The sequence below is a fragment of the Lissotriton helveticus genome, chromosome 2_2, assembly GCF_964261635.1.
Source record: "Lissotriton helveticus chromosome 2_2, aLisHel1.1, whole genome shotgun sequence".
Classification (NCBI taxonomy): Eukaryota; Metazoa; Chordata; class Amphibia; order Caudata; family Salamandridae; genus Lissotriton; species Lissotriton helveticus.
In genome coordinates, this window is record NC_136060.1 from 402,144,785 (window position 1) to 402,164,399 (window position 19,615).

The following is a 19,615-nucleotide window of genomic DNA, read 5'->3' on the forward strand; positions in this document are numbered from 1 at the left end:
CAGCATTGGACTGGGCCCCACATGACGACCGTAAAGGTTAAGTGATAAGGAAAAAGGTTTTCCGGAGAAACTGGGCAGGAGAATGGCTGAGCACTGGACCTGGTAAATTCTCTAAAAGTGTGAGTGCCAATTGAACCAACCAGTTTGTGGCTAATTTATGGTCAAACAGGGTGTGCAAAAATGTTGTCTGTGGAGGAGGTGGCTCGAGAAAAATAAAAGAAAAAAATGGTTGGTTAGGTAGGGTAGAGAGGGGTTCAGAGAATAGAAAATGAGTATGCCTGTGAACCACAGTATAGACAAAGAGGGCTCTAGAAATAATGTGGCAGTTAGGATCATAGGCAGGACTGCCAGGACCCAGAGCATAGACCCTTGGGGAATGAACTTAGGAGAGAAAGAAACCCTCTTTTCTGGGCATACAACCTCTTCATGAGCTCACTCCTCTGTCCCCCCGCATGTTGACTGAAGGATATGTTGAATGCAAGGAGATATTTGTTTGTGGCTGTGAGTGCACAGTACTTTCCTGACACCTCCACAAGATCCGTTGGAATAACTGAAGGGAAACCTAACACATTTTCTGTTTCCTTCCCTACCTCCTTCCACAGGATGAGCTGTGGGCACATAGACTGCCAACCCTTTTCCATAGTAAACCTGACCATGACTGAATACTAAGGCATGGTAATGGCTGCAGTACAATTAAAATGTAGTGAACCACCACTGAAACATACTCCTGCCCACACTGTGTACCAACAATATGCCAAATGCATGTGTAAATATTTACGAGAGTCAGTGGGATTCACTAATGAGGATGGAAAGATTTGCAGAAGAAACTGAAAGATGCTTAAAATAGAATAGTTGCCTAGCAATGGCCACTCTTCATACAATAAAACACAAAAGATGATGGACGGAATGTTGCACAATGGCAAAACATTCACCCCCAGTCATCATCCATCGTTATTTTGCTCACCAAGCCACCCCAGTTCAGACATGGCCATAAGCTCTTCATACAATGACATAAGGAGGTACAAAAGGGCAAACACGAATCCCAAGTCAAGAGTATGAAAGTTACTTGGGAAAAATTGAAATATCAAATTAGTCATGTTAGGGACAAAGTTAGGGCTTGTGCTCCAACTGCTTTTGATCGTCACTAACTATTTTCTCAGATCACTGAACCCATCGGAGAAGGAGGAAGAGAGTGCGGGCAGAAAAGAGGAGGATTTTATTGGACATGTACCCAATGCCAGCCATTGGGCCTGTAGATGCAGCTGCTGATGCACCCAGAAATGGAGCTGCACCTGAGGGACTGCTAACGGCTCCAGCACTAAGAGGTGATACACAAGTGAGCACTGTGAAACAACTGAATGGCAGTACAGCAACCAGATCTGAGGCTGGTTCCATCACTGTGGATCGGTGTCCAACACCCACAGAGTATGCCCCAGGACACAGAGACTTGTGAGAATGAAGCCCCATTATCACCTTGGAAAGCTTTAGTCAGATTGCAGGATGGCTGTCTAGAAGACACCCACCTTCTACCTATCCAAGTAAAGCTGACGATGACATTCCTGTCTCTCTAGTTCCCTTTTGAGAGACTACCCTTTAGTTGGGGCTAAAGTTGTGGTCATTGTCCCTTGGACCCCCGCCAAATATCCTGTAATAGTTCCACAATTTACTGAAAAATCCCACTCAGTTCAAAGAAGAACTACAGATATGTTTGAGGTATAAAGACATGGTTGTGATTGGTGGCACCAAATGAGGTTAGAGAAACTGGTGGAGAAAGAGCTATGGAAGCGTGGCCCCTGTGAATGACGGGGAACGGAATGCTGCAAAGAATGAATTATTGAATACGATTTTGGAAGTATTGCCACTGAAAACTGATTGGACTAAGATCTAGAACTACAAACAAAATACCGGTGATGATTTGAATAAACGTAAGGATGTGCAGACATAAATGTTCAGGCATAGCCTGTCCAACAGAGATAGCTCAGAAAGCTATAGGTTCAGTTTTTAGATAGGGATTATTACACAATGTCAAGAGTAAGCTAACCACCACATGCATCGGATGACAAATGCTGAGTTAGCTGAACCAGTCACAGTCACCATCCACTGCTTTGCATGACAGGAGAAAAAGGACAATGATGAATCTAAATTGATATCTTTGAAATTGCTAAATAAGCAGAGGGCAATTAAAGAAATGGGACGAGAAGCTCAACGTTGGGGTGACAAACGAGGGAAGTAAGGTATTAGAATTGGAAGAAGAAACGAAAGGAGCAGAGGAAAGACCCTGGGAACAGGAGGTCATGTTTTGCAACTGCTGTCCAAATAATCTCCAAATACTGTGTCTAGTTCATCAGGACTTCCCAACTAACCTGGGTGTCATCATATAGCACAAAATCCTCCCCTGAATTCTAGGACAGCTAGAGAGGTTCTGATTGCGTTCTGAATACCCTAAAATAAGAAGAGCAGAAGGGTGCTTATGTGAATTGTGTAATTGATGGAAAACATACTACTTGCCTGGCTGACAAGGGCACAAGCCACTCATTTCTCAAAACATCTAAATCTCCATTGAACTCTCTCTGACATGTCTATAGATGCAGTCAATATTTCCAACTAGATTGTCCCCCACCATATTTCTTACTGATATTGTGTCCAGTTCTGTGGGACCCATCAGTGACAAGTTTAGCTTTTTACTTAGTCCACCTTCCCCAGCAAACTTACTAGGCAGGGATATATTTTGTAAATTTAACTTTTTTTTATTTTTTACCAACGAAGGGATGCTCTTGAATATACCTGAACATCAAGAGAATGAAGAACTTGCATTGATATGTGAGAGTGTGAGTTATATAGAGGAAGCGGACTAGTTTGCCACATCTCCGGATTTAACAGAATTACTTTTACCGGTACTACCTGTATTATGGGTCGCAGGTGGCCAACAATGTGGGATTCCTCTCATCAAGGAAGCATCAAGGAAGCCTTCATAAAGGTGAACACCGACCCTCAAAAGAAGCTACTTAGAATATCCTATACCTCATTGAAACCCGAGGTGCAGGAAGATATCTGTTTGTAATAGCAGAGGGCTTAATACCTGTTGTTAGCAGATGTAATAACCTGATTCACCTGATATGCAAGGTGGGAATGCCATGTATATTGTATTGTATTGTATTGTAATTGCATTTATATAGCGCTTACTACCCCTGACAAGGCGTCAAAGCGCTTTTTCGGTGGGTAGCACGCTACTCCGGGACCCATAGAGGATTAGTGTTGAATTAGTATAGTGAAACATGCAAGTACATTTTATGTGGTGGATAGGTTAGTCAGTTATTTGGATTTGAAATGATAGCAGAAGGATAGAGGAGGACAAAGGTTTGTATTTATTTATCGCTTGTTGACGCACGCTATTCCGGAAGCCTATAAAGGATTAGTGGTGAATTACTATGGTGAAATATGAGGTAATTTCAGTGGTGGATATTAGTCTGTTACTTGGAGTGAGAAGGATAGCGGAGGGATAAAAGGGGAAGAAAGATTAGCATTCATATAGCACTTGCTACCCCCGATGGGTGTTGAAGCGCTTTTCTGGCGAGTAGCACGCCACTCCAGAACCCATAAAGGATTTGTGTTTAAAATTAGTATAGTATAAATATGAAGTCATTTGAGTAGTAGATATGTTATTCAGTTATTTGGACAGTATATTAGTATAGTTGAATATGGAATTTGAGAAGTGAACATGTTAGTCTGTTAATTTTGATTGAAAAGAATAGTGGAGGGATAAAAGAGGGAACATTTTTTTTATTTTATTTTTAGGTCTTAGCAGTAGGAAGAGAAATGAGAAAAAGGGCAGCATTTCTGGCCCTAGTCCTGAACAGGCTCAAACAGGCAACTACCCTTGTCCTCTCCGCCCTTAGCCTCGATGCCCGGGCTGAGACGCACTAACCCTGGCCTCGTGTAGCCCTAGTAATCAGGCGACCCCTTCAGCCAATGGGAACCCTAGCCCTAACACTATCCAATCACAACACTAGCCCTAAAATCTAGAACCAATAGGAGACCAGGACCTTACTGCCAAACTTAGCCCTACTCCAAGCACCCAATCAGTTCAAAAATCCTGATCTCTACGTCCAATAAAGGCCTTAGCCCTACCAGTAGTCCCAACCCAAGTCCAAGCAGCCAATGGTACAGGTCGCCCTAGTCCCTACTTCCAATAGAATTCCTAACCCTAGCCCTAGTCCCAACCCTACAATGATTGAATCACAGACCCAGAAACCAATCAGAACCCTCAAATACTCAACCAATGAGGACATTAACCCTAACCCAATAGAAACACCAGATACAACCACCAATCAGTGTACACATGTGCCAACCACTAGCAGACCATATAAGGTCCCAGCAACCTCAGACAAGGTTTGCTGGCCAGGGAGTTGGAAGCTGCTTCTCCTGTTCAGAATCTCCTAGGAGACAGACAGGCTCAATCCACAACTTTGGACTTCTGCAGGTAAAGGATTCACTAACTCGAAATCTAACAATACTGTTTGAATAAAGCTTTACTCCCCCTGCTGGCCAAAACACGAAGTGCACAGGCCCCAGTAAATACAGATTAAACAGCTCACAGAAGCACCCTCTGATGTAGAAAATTCCTGTTGCTGGAGGGGAGGCAGGGGGGCTGGCCTCACTGGCTTGTGAACACAAAATGGTGGCTGGGGTGCACTGTTTTAGCACACAGGTCTAAGCACAGAGCAAAGGAGACATTTGGAGGGAAAACAGATTTGTCACCAAGGAATGAGAGGGACAAACTACAGAGGTTGGACTGCAAATCCCACAATTCAACACACTAAATGGAGGCAATCATGGGCAGGGAAAACCACAAATTTAAAACACAACAAAGGTGATAAAATATGCAATTACAGGCAGGCTTAAACTACAATTCCTAACTGTAACAACCACAGGCATAGACAGTAAACACAGAAAGTGAAAATCGTTTTTTAAACAACTTTTTGTCTTGGGAAGAGACAGCACTAGTCTGTCTCCTTACCATGTCCTGGACTCTGCTCACTGCAATCTGGGGCACATGTAGGCTGCAACTCACAAAATTTCACTAGAGTCCCCAGCCATACCAACATCCTTTCTTGCATTCCCACAAATACCCAGTGATTTAATGTGGCTGACCTTTGTTTTGCCTTGTTCTACATTCCCAAATATGAGGATAGTCAGTAACTCTTCTTGTTCACATTCTTTGTGTTCTTAGCTTTCAGAGACGTGACTCCCTCAATTTTTTCCCACTTCCTAAACAAGGTTTTTGGCATGTTGGGTTCCCCATGGTTTTACTCTAATGCAATATGCACTTCTTACGAGCGAACTCCCTGCGCTTCGCCACCCTGGTGGAGTTACTACATAACAACAAGAGCAAAGTAAGGGGAATCAATGGGCCTGGGCAAGAGAGGGAACTGTCACATGGATAGCAACGAGCAGTGTGCAACCATGTAGGAGAATTCAACAGGGGCACTTGGAAGCAAGTAGCACCCATGGGTGTTGGGGTGGGGTTGGAATGGGAAACAGGAGGAGGGGACAAGGGGCACTCGACGGCAGGAGCAGCTAGCAGCAAGTGGCATCGAGGGGTTAAAGATTCCGACAGGGGTAGCCAGAAAAAGGTTCTAAGAGCGGTGGCTTTGTGGGGGTAGAGGTTACATAGTGAGGCAACCAGAAGCAAAGGTCCCCAGCAGGATAGTACAGGTTTAAGAGTGTCTGCGAGGAGTGGTCATTCAGGCACAAGGGGCCTCTGGGAACAAGGTGAATCCTGGGTGAATCGAGAGCAGGGCCACCCCCAAAATGAGGGCACCCAGAGGCAAGGGCCAATCACTAACAGTGAGGAGGACCTGAGAACAGGGTGCACCAAGGTGCATTTGCCAGCAGGGCGGCGCAAGAGGCAACCAGTTCACCTAGTTGCAGTGACACCCGAGGCTGCGAGGGGCACCCAGGAGTAGAGCCCATAATCTTCCATCCCTCAGAAGGGAAATGCATTGGTTTCCATTAACAGAAGCACCTTGGTATATACGGCATCATCACAGGCACTACAATGGTTTACCATTCAGCTTCCAGTCGCTTTAAGAAGATTTCTATATGCACATGCCTGAAGCAGTAAAAGAAAGGAAAAAATAAAATGATAGGAACGTAATGTTGTTATCATTTTATTTGTCCTCCCGCTGCGGCAGCTTTACGTGAGGGGGCGGGGCTGCAGAGCAGGGGAGGATTGGTAGAACCCTCAAAAGTATGCAGTGACTGTTTGGCCCGCTCTCTCGGGCCACACTCCCCCTGTTCTCCATGCAGGCTACATTAAAGCCTGCGTGGAGAACATGCCCACCCCTCCAGCCCCTGGCTGAGCACCGGTCATGGTGCTCAGATCAATCACAATGCCGCATTGCAGCATTGTGATTGGTCAGGAGAGCCTGTTTGTGCTTCCTATTCCAGGAGAGCAGGAGTAGAGATGCGGGACCTGGCGGCAAAGTACGTTTAACATTTTTTTTATGTACATTGCGACCTGTTGTGCGCCCACTTGTGCCTGGCCTTCAACCCGAGAGCCATGCCAGCAGCCTCTGTGTGGAGTGCTAGGTCGAGACAAGTGCACGGGTCCAGACACACCTACGGCATCGCTAAAGGACTACTAACCCTTGGAGTTGTGGAGAAATTTACAAACCATAAGGTATTGTTTTGTAAATGGTACTGCATATTCTGGGGTGGCATCCTTGCACAACGACAGGGCACATTATCAATGTTGTATTTATTAATTTCAATGTAGAAAATATTTCTAGAATTCTAGTCGAATGAAATCTATAATTTTTGGTCTTTACATCAATTATGGAAACTATTCAAAGGTGATGTCAGCAATATATAAACTGTATGTCAATTAAAACCACTGTTTTCTGTGCGATAACTGTCAATTACCAGTAATTACTATTATGGAGTCGTAAATAGCATCTGTGTGTTTTTTATTTGCATCCGAGGGGTTGTTTGGAGTTGCTTTATAACTGTTGTCTGAAGTCAGCAGTCACCTAGGAGCTGTTTACCTCAAATTAAAGCAACACAGGGCAGCAAGGCAAGTTGGTGCGTTGTGTTGTGTGAATAGGACTTACCCGAAAGTCTTCATTTTTACTAACTTCACCTCTTCCCCTGCCCTATTACAATTGAGGCTGCCTAGCACCAACGCAGGCGCCAACACAGGCACTCTTGCACCATCCTTTCGACTCTAATCCTTTATGGGTTCCGGAGTAGCATGCTACTCGCCCAAAAAGTGCTTATAAATGCAAACCTTTTTCCTTCTTCTATCCCTCCGCTATCCTTCCCAACCCAAATAACTGACTAATATCCACCACTCAAGTTACTTTCAAATTTCACTATACTAATTCAACACTAATCCTTTATGGCTTCCGGAGTAGCGTGCTACTCGCCGAAAAAGATCTTTGACGTCTCATCAGGGGTAGTAAGCACTATATAAATGCAATTACAACATTTACTTTTGTTATCTATTACTCTAGAGCATTGCAAGGAGGATTTAGTTTACCTTCTTGCTGAATTGGCAAATGAAGGGCACAAGGCTTCAAAGGAAAAATTGCAGTTCTGCCTTCCCTCAGTACAGCACCTTAGTCATAAAATCTATGCCGGCAAACGCCACTTGTCCTCTAAATGAGTTGAAGTCAATTGTAAGTTGCCCCACCCTGTAACTGTCTTCCAAGTAGGTATCTTTTCAGGAATGGCTGGCTACTGTAGACAGTGTATTTTAGGATGTGCTATCATTGCAAAAGCTTTGAATGAGTATATTTGAAACGGTATGCCTGAACCCTTGTAGTTATGTAATGATGGCAAAAACACATTTGTAAAAATTAAACAGGCTCTAACTTCTGCACCATACCTAGGGTTCCCCAATAACACCATACCGTTTACTTTGTATTGTTATGAATGAAATGGAGCTCTAATTGTAGTGTTGGTACACAGAGAGAGTCAAGGGGACAAGAAAAAGCCCATACTTTATCACTCCTCATTTCTGGACCCTTCCACAACTGGGCTCCCACAAGGTTTATTTTCTATTTTGTTTAAGCTACTGAAAATTGTGCTAAGACCCCCATTAACTGCTGTTATGCCCGATTATGTGGTTACGCTACACTTCACTACAAAACTCAGCATCTCTCCATAGCTGACTGTGTCAATATAAAATACTGTGTTTGTCTGCTTTCCATACTCCAATGACCCACTTTGAACCCTTATTCCTAATGCCTACAAGCGAGGATGGAAATCCACATGGCTGTGCCCTAGCCACAGCCCATGCTAAGAATGCCACCTTGTATAAAACTGCTAATGTTGCCATGTATGTTACAAGAGCCAATCTATTTTCTGTTTAACTTTAAAAATTGTCTGAAGCCTCTGAAAATGCTTGATGAAGCAGCAATTTTAAAAAAGAGCCCATGGGGCAATGAAGAGACAACACTGAGCATGTGGTTGCACTGAAATGTATTACTTACCAACCTTGCCATTGTGTATCACTGAACAGCCACTGTGGGTAGGGATGCATGATATGTGCCACTGTAACTCATGGGTATGGGCCCATCTTATCTTCGAAACCCCAGTACTACTGCGGATCCTGTGCCATATACCTACTGGAAAAAGGATTAAGGCCAACCCACTGTTTACACTCCCCCTAGGATATTTGTGTGCACTTTCAGATATAATTAATTGAGATGACCAAATATACAAATTATTCAAATGTTCTCATTGTTAGCATTTATGTTTTTATGATGGGTGGAAGTTTACCCATGTGCCTGTGCAGATGCTATCATTGTAGCTGAGATGTTACCCCTGAGATACTGTACCAAACCAGTAGTGATCGTGCAATACAGTGCATGTCAGCAATAGTACAGGCAGTTAGTAAGGCCTTATGAGTACACCTGCATTTTCACTGTGTCTGTCACTCAGAATCTGCAGGCAAAGTAGAAGGGAAAAATGGTAATAAAAAGGTCACATTTTTCATTGAAAATATATACATGACATAAAATTATATATATATATTGTTACGGCTTCAAGAAACACGCAGACACAAGCATTTGTGAAAGATCAATGGGAGCTTTCCACAAAATGCATTGTGCTTTATGACTGCTGTAAAAAAAAAAAAAACGCAGTCTTCCGTACCTGCTTTCAATATTGTCCCCGGGTAGGCCAGGTCCCGGAGGCGTGTGTATTATTAAAAAAAGGAGGGAGGTGCACGGGCCCTTCCTAGGGCTCATTTATGTGCCACCTCCCTGAGGCTTTAAATTTGAATATACATAGGGGGGCTAATGCGAACATTAAGCGGAGGGGCCGCATGGACACCTTCACACCCGGGGACCATCACCTCCCCAGAGCACTAAATAATATATGGACCCGGGTATCACCACCTCCCCAGGCCTAGCATGAACATTGAGGAGGAGGGCCAGTCCAGACTCCCAGCCCAGGGGACCACCACCTCCACAGACCTTTCTTTGTGTTTTAGAAGGAGGGTGCCCCCTCGAAGACCATTCTCATCCCCGGGGCCACTACCTCCCCGAGGTGGCCCATGTACAAGAAAGGAGGGAGGCCGCATGGCCCCCCTCCTGGGGCCACATATGGCCATGGGGACCACCACCCACCAGAGCCAGCTCCTGCCATGTCCCGGGATGCCTACTCTTGGGACATAGATGTTTGCTTTTGCTTGGTGTGAGCTTTGACACCTACCACAAAGCAAAAGCAAACACTCCACTTCCACCAAGAGGGAGCTGTCAAACCGCTCCTGCTTGCTAGAAGCAGAGGTTTAATCTATTTCCCTGCCAGCAGATGGAAAAGAGTTGAAACTATTGCTCTTGCATGGAGGGAGCTTCAGTTCCCTCCATGCAAGAGCAGTGCCGGCTCCAACAGGAGGCGGGGAGACGGCTGGGAATGTGGATGCCTTCCGGCCCTCCTGCAGTACCACCCATGGCACCCAGGAATACATAGCCAGACCATGTGCGAATGGGTGTAGGAAAGTGTCACTTTTTGAATGGTTACCCCCACTTTTTGCCTGATATCTGGTGCTCTTTGACTGAGGGTGCACTGGGCCCTTGCCAAACAGGTTCCCAGTACATATGTTCTTTCTCAAAACTGTACCTTTGTTTCCACATTGTGCGCACCTCTGGCTCACATATAAGTCTCTTGTAAAATGTACCAGTGGTACCAAGAGCATTGTGACCAGAAATGGTCTCTAAGGGTTTCAGTCTGTATTGTGCCACCCTCAGGGACCTCTCACCAAACACATGCACACTGCCATTGCAGAGTGTGGCATGCCCACCAACTACTGCCTGTGGCAAAGGTAGGTCACCCCTCTAGCAGGCCTCACAGCCCTATGGCAGGGTGCACTATACCCCTGGCGAGGGCACAGCTGCATGAGAAATGTGCCCCTACAGTGTCTGTGCCATTCACCAACTTTGTAAATATAGTGGAGGCATACTGAATACATGGGCTGGGAGTTTGTCATTACAAACTCCAAAGCTCCATGATGGCTTTACTGAATGTTAAGGAGTTTGGTATCAAACTCCTCAGCATGATAAACCCATACTGATGCCACTGTTGGATTTATTATGAAATGCACTCGTAGGGCATCTTAGAGAAGCCCTCTGAAAAACAACAAACTCCCTCATGTCCAGCTGACTGGTCTGCACCAGCCTGTCACACGCAGACATGTTTTTGTCCCCCTGAGGTGGGAGCCCTTGTGCTCTCGTGGGTCAGAGGCAAAGGCTGTTCAGGGTGGAGGTGCAGGGACAGCATGCAGGGCGGTGAGCCTCAAAGGCTTCCTGCTTTGATATGCTAGCCATAGCCTCTCCAGCTAGTGGAGATGACCGCCCCTTGACCATACCCTACTTTTTGCAGAAAGGTCTGTGGGAAAATTAGTAATCAGGAGAGATGTGTCCCCTCTCTGCTAGGACCACCCCTAAGGTGCCCTGGACCGAGTTGATCCCCTACTTAGGGAATCCACCATCTTGAATTGAAGGATTTGACCCAATCAGGTTAGGGGGATACCCCTCCCCAAGGGAAGGGACACTCTGAGGGTGTAGTCACCCTAAAGGCAAGTATCCCATTGGCTACCATTTGCCAGTACCTGTACCACCCGTAACTCCAGTATTTAGGGGCACCACTGAACCTTAATCCTCAGATTTGACACATCAAAGTAGAAGTCCCTGCCAGACCAGGAGCTGATCTGCTGCAGACAGAGCTCAGCAGTAACCCCGCCACCTGTAGCCAGTTTGACCACTGGACATGCAGCCCCTCCAGAAACCTTGCAAGGCCTCCAAGAAACCCCGGAGACCGTTCAGCCTTCACCAAGTCACCAAGAACCTCCCTTTGGTCTAGAGGCTCTAGTCCCCAGTGTCCGCTGGTACAAGACCCGCAGCAGTTGAGAACTGGCACTTGTGTCAACATGACTTACTGCTGTACAAGAACCCCAGGAATGCAGTGGTAGAGGACCTTCACTTGTATGAATGCAACTCTACCTTGCCAGAAGAAAGTACTGTAGCTGGAAGGTTTCTATGACCAAGAGAAATCCTCTCAGCCCAACAAACCAAGCTGTTCAAAGCTCCGTCCCCAACAGCTTGTACCCTTCTGCAAGTGGCCATGTCGGCCTCCTCCTGTACCAACTGCATGATTACTGCCTCTCCATGACAGTCCAACAACAGTGGAACTCCTCCATCCCCACGACCGTGACTGTTGGGTTGGCGGTGCCGCCATTCGACCTACATTAACTTGCTGATGACGACCGTGAAGGTAAAGGCGTTGGCGCTCGACTGAATCCTATCCATCTTCATTGCTACCTGCTGACCGTGAGGGCAAATATCAGTGCCGGTATCGACTGCCGGGGTGCAGATACTGAATCCTGCACCTCTTCGGATGCCCCCACTCTCCATTGACTAATATTGGGCTCTGTGACCTCTGCATCCATTCCCCTCAGTGTCGCCGGTGTTGCAGTACCTACCTTAAACTGAACCTTTCCCAGTGTTGGTCTAAATCCTCAAAACTGGAAGAATAAGTCAAGTACTTACCCACTAATGCATAACACTGTTTTCCTTCCATAAAACTGCATTGCATTCTATCTGTTTCCTACAACTGTCTATCTTTCCCAAGTACTAATTACTACTGTTTCTGATTGACAACACAAAAGTATTTCCAAGACTGTAAATCATTTTGATTGCCTTGCAAAGTTGTTTATACTGCATTTTGCAAAGAATTACTACTTTGAAAACTGTTATTTACCTGCAACTGAGTACTACTTGGTTCTGGAAATAGAATTACCAAATAATAATGTTTTATGAAAAGTAGTTGGTCTGGACTCAGTCTTTGAGTGTATGCTATCATTTCTTGCCTGCATGTGTACAATAAACGCTTAACACAGCCCTATGAAAAGCCTAACTGCTCGACCACACTACCACAAATAGAGCTTTTATTTTGATCTACTTAAGCCTCAGCAAGCATCTGGGGATCCCTTGGATTCAGTGCACACTATACTTTACTTTGGTATAATATATACCGAGCCAGCTTCCTACATGGAGTCCCTGTGGTTGAAATTGGCTGAAATTGGTCCAGAGAGGGGGTACCACTTGGCCCCCATCGAGCATTCAATTAAGGTTGGGCCTTGGAAATGGGGTTCCCAGGGCCAAAATCGGCCCAGGAGGGAGGGCCACGCAGCTCCCCTCCCTATTAAGTTGTGGCATGCCCTGGAGGATGGGGTCCCAAGGCTATTCTGGCCCTGATGCTGATTTCACAAACATTAAACCCCAACAGTAGCACATAAAACATAGCATGTGCCCCCGTTAAAGCTCCACTTCTGTAAAGGAGATATGATCCTAACTTCTGGGCTTGGGCAAGGCAAAGCAAGTGTGTTTTCTCTGCAGCACCATATTGAGAACTGATCTGAAATCATTTGTAGAGGTGAATGCATCATTGATCTATTGGAGTGCAATCTGTATATGACTGTGACGAGTGGGTTCATTGTTGTCCTGTCATGGTGAGAACAGAGTCCATGGTTCTCGCTTTACCTTGCTAGGAGTATGCTAATGTGGAAATCATATGGATGCTTCCCCGTTAGTCCCCGCCCACCTTAGAGCTTTCCAAAGGTCCTCCTGCTTTTTGCCAGGATGATGGACAGCTTAACAAGCCCCCCCGCCCCAGTGAGCTACCCCGTCAATTTTTGTTAAGAGGTCTTGATGCAGAGGAATATAAAGAGATCTCCACAAAGCAAGGAAGCACTTGCTTCATATAGTTAAGAGGAAGGACACTTGTTAGGTGGAGATGTACCTCTTTGTAGTCTAGTTGTCTTATCTAAAGGAGGATTCATGTTATCACATATTAGACGTACCGGGAACAACCACATTGCCAAAATGCACACAAGTGAACAACAACATTGCCAAAACGCACACAAGTTCATTGGTGACATTTTATCATGCTTCATCACTCAGCCGTAGTGCAGAATATATACTGGTTATTTACTCAAGGAAGTAGCATTAACCAGTAGTAAGAACACCACTTGGGTAGATATTTTTGTGAAAATGTGTGGACTCTTGCTAGATAAAAGGACAGGTGCAGTTCATTTTTTATCGAGTCACTCACATAGCTACTAACACACCCAAACAGACACTTAGACAACCACTCACACACTAAGACACTGAAACACCTAGTCACAGACCAGCACAACCATTACCAGGTCCACTCACAGACCCACACTGGTGCCCACTCAGACATTCACTCATGCACTCACAGACCCACTCAGACACTCACACTCTACCCATTCACACACCTAGTGAGATACTTATGCAGCCACTTCCAGACCCATACAGACACTCACACACCCACAGTAAAGTACTCCCTAACACATCCACTAAGCCACTCATTTCCTCACTCACACACTCACTCTCAAAATGTTCATAATACAGTGAGATAAAAACTCTTGCCAAGGGACACACTTTTAGATGGATCTTGAAATACAGAGATATTAAACAGAGTGCTAAAAGACTTATTAATGTAGGTAAGCCAGGGAATATAAGAGACATGGTCCAGGGTAAGGCAATCTGTAATAATTAGTTTCAAAATACTTTTTCCTCATTTGAGCCACAGTTCGTCCAAAACAAAGGGAGATGTCACTGGAGGGCAATTAAAGGATATATAATGAATTGACGAGCCTGAACATTATCCAATTGTACACATTCCTTTTTTTAATTTAAGTCAGCATTATTCAAATTAAGAAATTACTGTAAATATTATACTTTGGCATTTAGGATAGGTAGTAATGAATAAAACAATATATGTGCTCACTATAATAAATTTGTGATTACATGAATTAATTGTGTCAAGTTGTATTACATTTCTTACCCAATATGATGAATCTAGGTTTTGCAAAACATCACTGCATAGGAAAAAATGATGTAATGTGTGTGGTCGCCTTTTCTTTTTGTGGGTTCAATAAGAGATTAGGAAGTGTGCTTGACGTATTTGGTGTATGTTGCACTTTTTGGGGGGGAGTCTGTGATATTGTCATTGTCCCTAGAATAAATGTAGGTGCTCTGCAGTGAATCCCAAATGTTTTAGAACCAGTACCCTTTAATTTGTAGAACAAACTTGCATGACCCATCTAGTGTTAACTGACGTGAGGTGGGGCAATTAGTTTTAATGTAATAGTAAACACGCTTTCAAATTACTGTGAATAACCAAAATAACATACACCTTAAAATTTTGGGAATTTGGTTGTAAATCTCATGACCTTGACCAAGACCTTTGATATGTCTGTTGACTGTTGCCAAGATATTGATCTGCTTATAAAAATGGCAGATGGGGCACTGCACCAGATCTGAAGACTTTTCAGAGTGGAGGGCTGCTCACTAAAATCACAAGGCGTCTGAATAATCTTGTGTGGATTCCAGTGATTTTAGCAAATTTTTAAAAACCCTTCTGCAGCAGAGTATGGAGTATATACAGCGAACACTGCGAAAGGGCAACAGAAATTTACATGAGCACCAGATTACATTACATAAGGTCAGACTCATTTTATTTTAAGCACGGTGGTGCAGCGGTAGCTGCACAGGAGGTCTGACCTCTGTATTATGACTGGCGGATCCCTGGCAGTGGCTTGGCGGTCTGAGGGTGCAATATCCTTGACGAGGCCGCTGCGTCACCACCAAGCATATTACGAGTTTCCTCACTACCAGCACTCTCATGGCGGTGCTCACAATCATGAAAATGCTGGTGGCGAGAAACTATAGGGGCCATACAGGGCCCTGTTGCGTCTGGGCCTGGGTATACATGCAGGGGGCACATAGTGTATTCCCCTGTGTGCATGTACCTCCTTTGCTGCACAGCATGGCCTGCACAGCCCATGCCGTGCATGAACAGCCTGTGGTGCTCCCATTGTGGTGCCTTTTTAATAGGCACCAAAGTGGAACCGCCAAAGGACCTCCCACCAGACCACGAGGAAACTTGTAATCTGACGTGCGGCCAGTGGTCGAGTTTGGCATTGTGGGAGCAGGGTACTCTTGTAGCGGCCTGCTCCTACACCGCCAAACTCGTAATCAAGTCTGAAGTGATTTGCCCAGAGCCAATGCAAGGGCTTGAACCTGGTTACCCAGATGCAAACATGACAGGTCTGGCCATTTGGTCACATCCATACTTTTCAATGTATGTGTCAATGTCATACACAAGTGGGATGATTGTGTATGATCACGTAGAGTGAGTACATTTTCTGTTGCAATGGCTCTTAAACTAAAAAAAACACAGCAGCAAACAATACTGGAAAGTTCTTCTGAGTCTTGCTTGGAATACTTGCAAGGGTTTGTTTCCATCTCACTTCTGAATTACAAAATGTGCTTAATTTTTGCTTTCCTATCTGCCAATATATTCTGAAATGTGTGTACAGTTAATTTACAAGTATTTAAATGTTGCTGTGTGTCTCAAATTATAACATCCTACAGCCTTAAAAGCAAAACAGGGGGCAGATCAAAATTGTCATATAACACTACTTACTTTGCCGTCAAAGAAAGAAAAGTAAACAGCAATCTCAACGTTAAAAGAATAAGCAACAAATTGTAAAGGCTTCTTTATTTGTTGCTCTCCATTAACCCACCAGAAATCGGCTGGCGACTCACCAGTGGGTCTCGACCCACAGTTTGGGAAACACTGTATCTGCGTTTTTATGCATGCATGTTTCTGGTACAGAATTGTATTGTTTAGAATTCTCTGCAAAGTTACATTTTATCAGAGGACAACCTGTTTTTGAGTCAAATGAGGTGGTGTCTTTTCAAAATGAAGCCAGCACTTATAAGTGTTACATCTTTTTAATTTTTTCATACAAGCTTTCATTCATTATTAAATACCAAAGGAGAGAGGGGAGGAACCTTCAAAGTGCACATTCCAAAACTCATCACCAAACACCAAGAAGTAATTTAGGAATAATTTAATGTAAGTGAAAATATGTGTTTATTCTATTCCATGTGTTAAGGGTCAACAAAAATACCCAACGCTAAAGGTTGGCATTCTTCATCAGTTTGCTCCTCCTCACATTGATAAACTTATGAATAAATATGGGCTACCACCCTTATTGGAGTGGACCCTGAATACTGAATCCAGAATATCAATGCATGCAAATATCGAATACAAACTATTGAGTCAAAAATATCAAAAGTGAAACGAATATTTTCAAGGTACATAGATGGAGTTGTATAAATAGTACATTTAATCAACATTTGTAGAGCACAGCCCTGGGGGTATCTGGGCGCTGGGATTTGAGGTCTCTGTCAAAAAGCCAGGTCTTGAGGAAATGGCGGGAAGAAACAAGCAGAAGAAGTTAAAACAGAGGGCAGAAAAACATGCGAGCAGAAAAGGCAAAACAGAGGGCAGAAAAACTAGCAGAAAATGGAAAATAGACAAAAATTAGCAGAAAAGGCTAAACAGAGCAGAAGAGGGCAAAACAGAGGACAGAAAAGGCCAAGCAGAGGCAGAAAAGGCAAAATAGTGGGCAGAAAAATTAGCACAAAAGGCAAAACAGAGAAAAAAAGGGAAAAACAGATTGCAGAAAAATTAGCAGAAAAGGCAAAATGGAGGGCAGAAAAATTAGCAAAAAAGGCAAAACAGAGGGCAGAAAAACAAGCAGCAAAACAGAGAGCCGGAAAGGCAAAAGAAAGAGAAAAAAAGGGCAAATCGGAGCTGAAAAGGCAAAATGGAGGGCAAAAAAACAAGCACGAAAAGGGAAAAACGGGGCAGAAAAACGAGCCGAAAAAGCAAAACATGGGGCCGAAAAAAACATCAGAGAAAGGAAAATAGAGTGCAGAAAAACAAGCAGAACAGGCAAAATAGAGGGCAGCAAGGCAAAACAGATCAAGAAATTAGCAAAGGAGGCTCAACCAAAGGACAGCAAGTAGGCAGGGGGTAGCGGACTGAGGGCAAACTGGATAGGAGAACTGTTGCGGGAAGAGCTGGCATGAGGACCTGCACAATGGGTCGTCTGCTGCCTCCATTAAGTAGATCCTAGGGGGGAGGGTGGGGTGCTGGGGGCTGAAGGAGGGAAATGGCAGAAACTGGGAAGAAACAAGCATAAATAGGCAAAACAGAGGGCAGAAAAACGAGAAGAGAAGGCAAAACAGAGGGCAGAAAAACAAGCAGAAAAGGCAACACAGAGCAGAAAGAGGCAAAACATACGGCATAAAAACAAGCAGAAAAGGCAAAACAGAGGGCAGTAAAATGAGCAGAAAAGACAAAACAGAGGGCAGCGGTAAAATGATCAGAAAAGGCAAAACAAAGCAGAAGAGGGCAAATCATAGGGCTGAACAACTGGCAGAAAAGGCAAAACAGAAAGCAGAAAAATTTGCAGAAAAGGCAAAATAGAGCAATGAACGTGCAGAGAAGGCAAACCAGAGGGCAGCAGGCCTCCATTAAGGGGTAGGGCGGGGCACAGGGGGGCTGAAAGAGGGAAATGGCAGAAAGAGGGAAGAAAACAGAGGGCTGATCATCTGGCAGAAAAGGCAAACCAGAGAGCAGAACAATTAGCAGGAAAGGCAAAGCAGAGCAATAAAAGTGCAGAGAAGGCAAAACAGAGGGATGCAGGTAGGCAGGCAGCAGAGGGTATCGGACTGTGGACAAGCTGATCAGGAGAACTGTAGCAGGGCGGAGTTGGTATGAGAACTACTCCTTAATTTATACTTAAATATATATATGCACTTACCTTTCTATAGTTTATCCCTCGATATTCATTCCACAAAATTCTTGCATGTTGATATTGGGTAGTACAACCTCCTTATTGAAGGAGGCTCTTAATTTACCTACATGTGCAATTTTGAAAGTCCTATTATGGATAACTGCTTTTTACACTGGCCACACCTCTTGGTGGGTAGACAGGCTCTGCGCAAGGGGAAAAGGGTTTTCCCATCCTGGATTTTGAGATTGAGGGGCACTAAGGGATTATTTACGTTAGGGAAAACAAGAATTGTTAAAAAAAATAGGGAGAGTTGCCCTGGGAAATGTCATCCCATTGGATAGGCAGTGCCCATAAGTCACCCCCACCCACTGTGCCAGGGAAAAAAGTTGCCATCCCAAGCAGCATCCTCATAACACGTTCTCGTAAGACCAGAAAATGACTGAGCCTGTTATCTGTGACTTATGAGGAGCCGTGATGGACTTGGCTTGCTCCCTCTTGTACCCAGGAGAAAGAAGTGGACTCTAAAGGTCAGCTGGGGACATGCTGGGCGGCTACAGGGACACAACATTCTGCAAGAAGCCTTTTCCCTGAAGTACCGACCTGACCAGTGGCAACTAGATCTGGACTGAACTTTGATGTTGCTATCTATCTGACACTCTCAGAGTCTCTAAATGCCCTCCTATGAGGCCTAGGGACCACAGAAGAGTATGCCTGTGTTTGTGTGGGTACCAGAAGAAAGTTTAGAAACTATAAATATCTGTTACTCTGGAGCTTCAAGGGTACCTGAGGGAAAAAGTATCTGGCAGTTCTACGGAGTCGGATTGGTTTTCAGCCTTGTCCTGCCCATAGCCCCCAGCATATCTGAAAATATAGCTTATGGCCTGATATTATGACTTTGGTGGTGCCGCACCAGAATTACACTGGCACAGCTCCATCCAAGCCCTGCATGATCAGCCCGCCAGATTGTGAGTTCAATTAGTTTCGGGTCGGCTTTCCCACAGCAGTGCCCTGAAAACATGTTGCGCCCCACTGAATATATTCCTAAGGCGGCATGGCCATGGGGTCCCTGTAGGGACCCCTTTGTTTCCCTACTGCCAGCCTTTTCATAGCGGGCTCACCGCCATGAAAAGGCGTGGAGTGGGGAAACACATAATATGCTCGGCGGACCGCAGCAGTCCTGCCTTGCAAATTGTATACACCTGTCTGCTGCACCACCACCAGGGAATGGATGTTCCCTTTCACGGCCGGCGCTGCAGTGGTAGTCAAAATGGGTGTATCAGAATATGGCGGCAGCAGGACCGCCACCGCTGCGCCACTGTGAGCCTGGTGGTCAAAGACTGCCAGGCTCATAATCAAGCCCTAAGTCTCATTCTGCACTGGGGCTTAGAAATGTTTCAGCCTGAAATCTCCAAAGCTCCACATGGGACC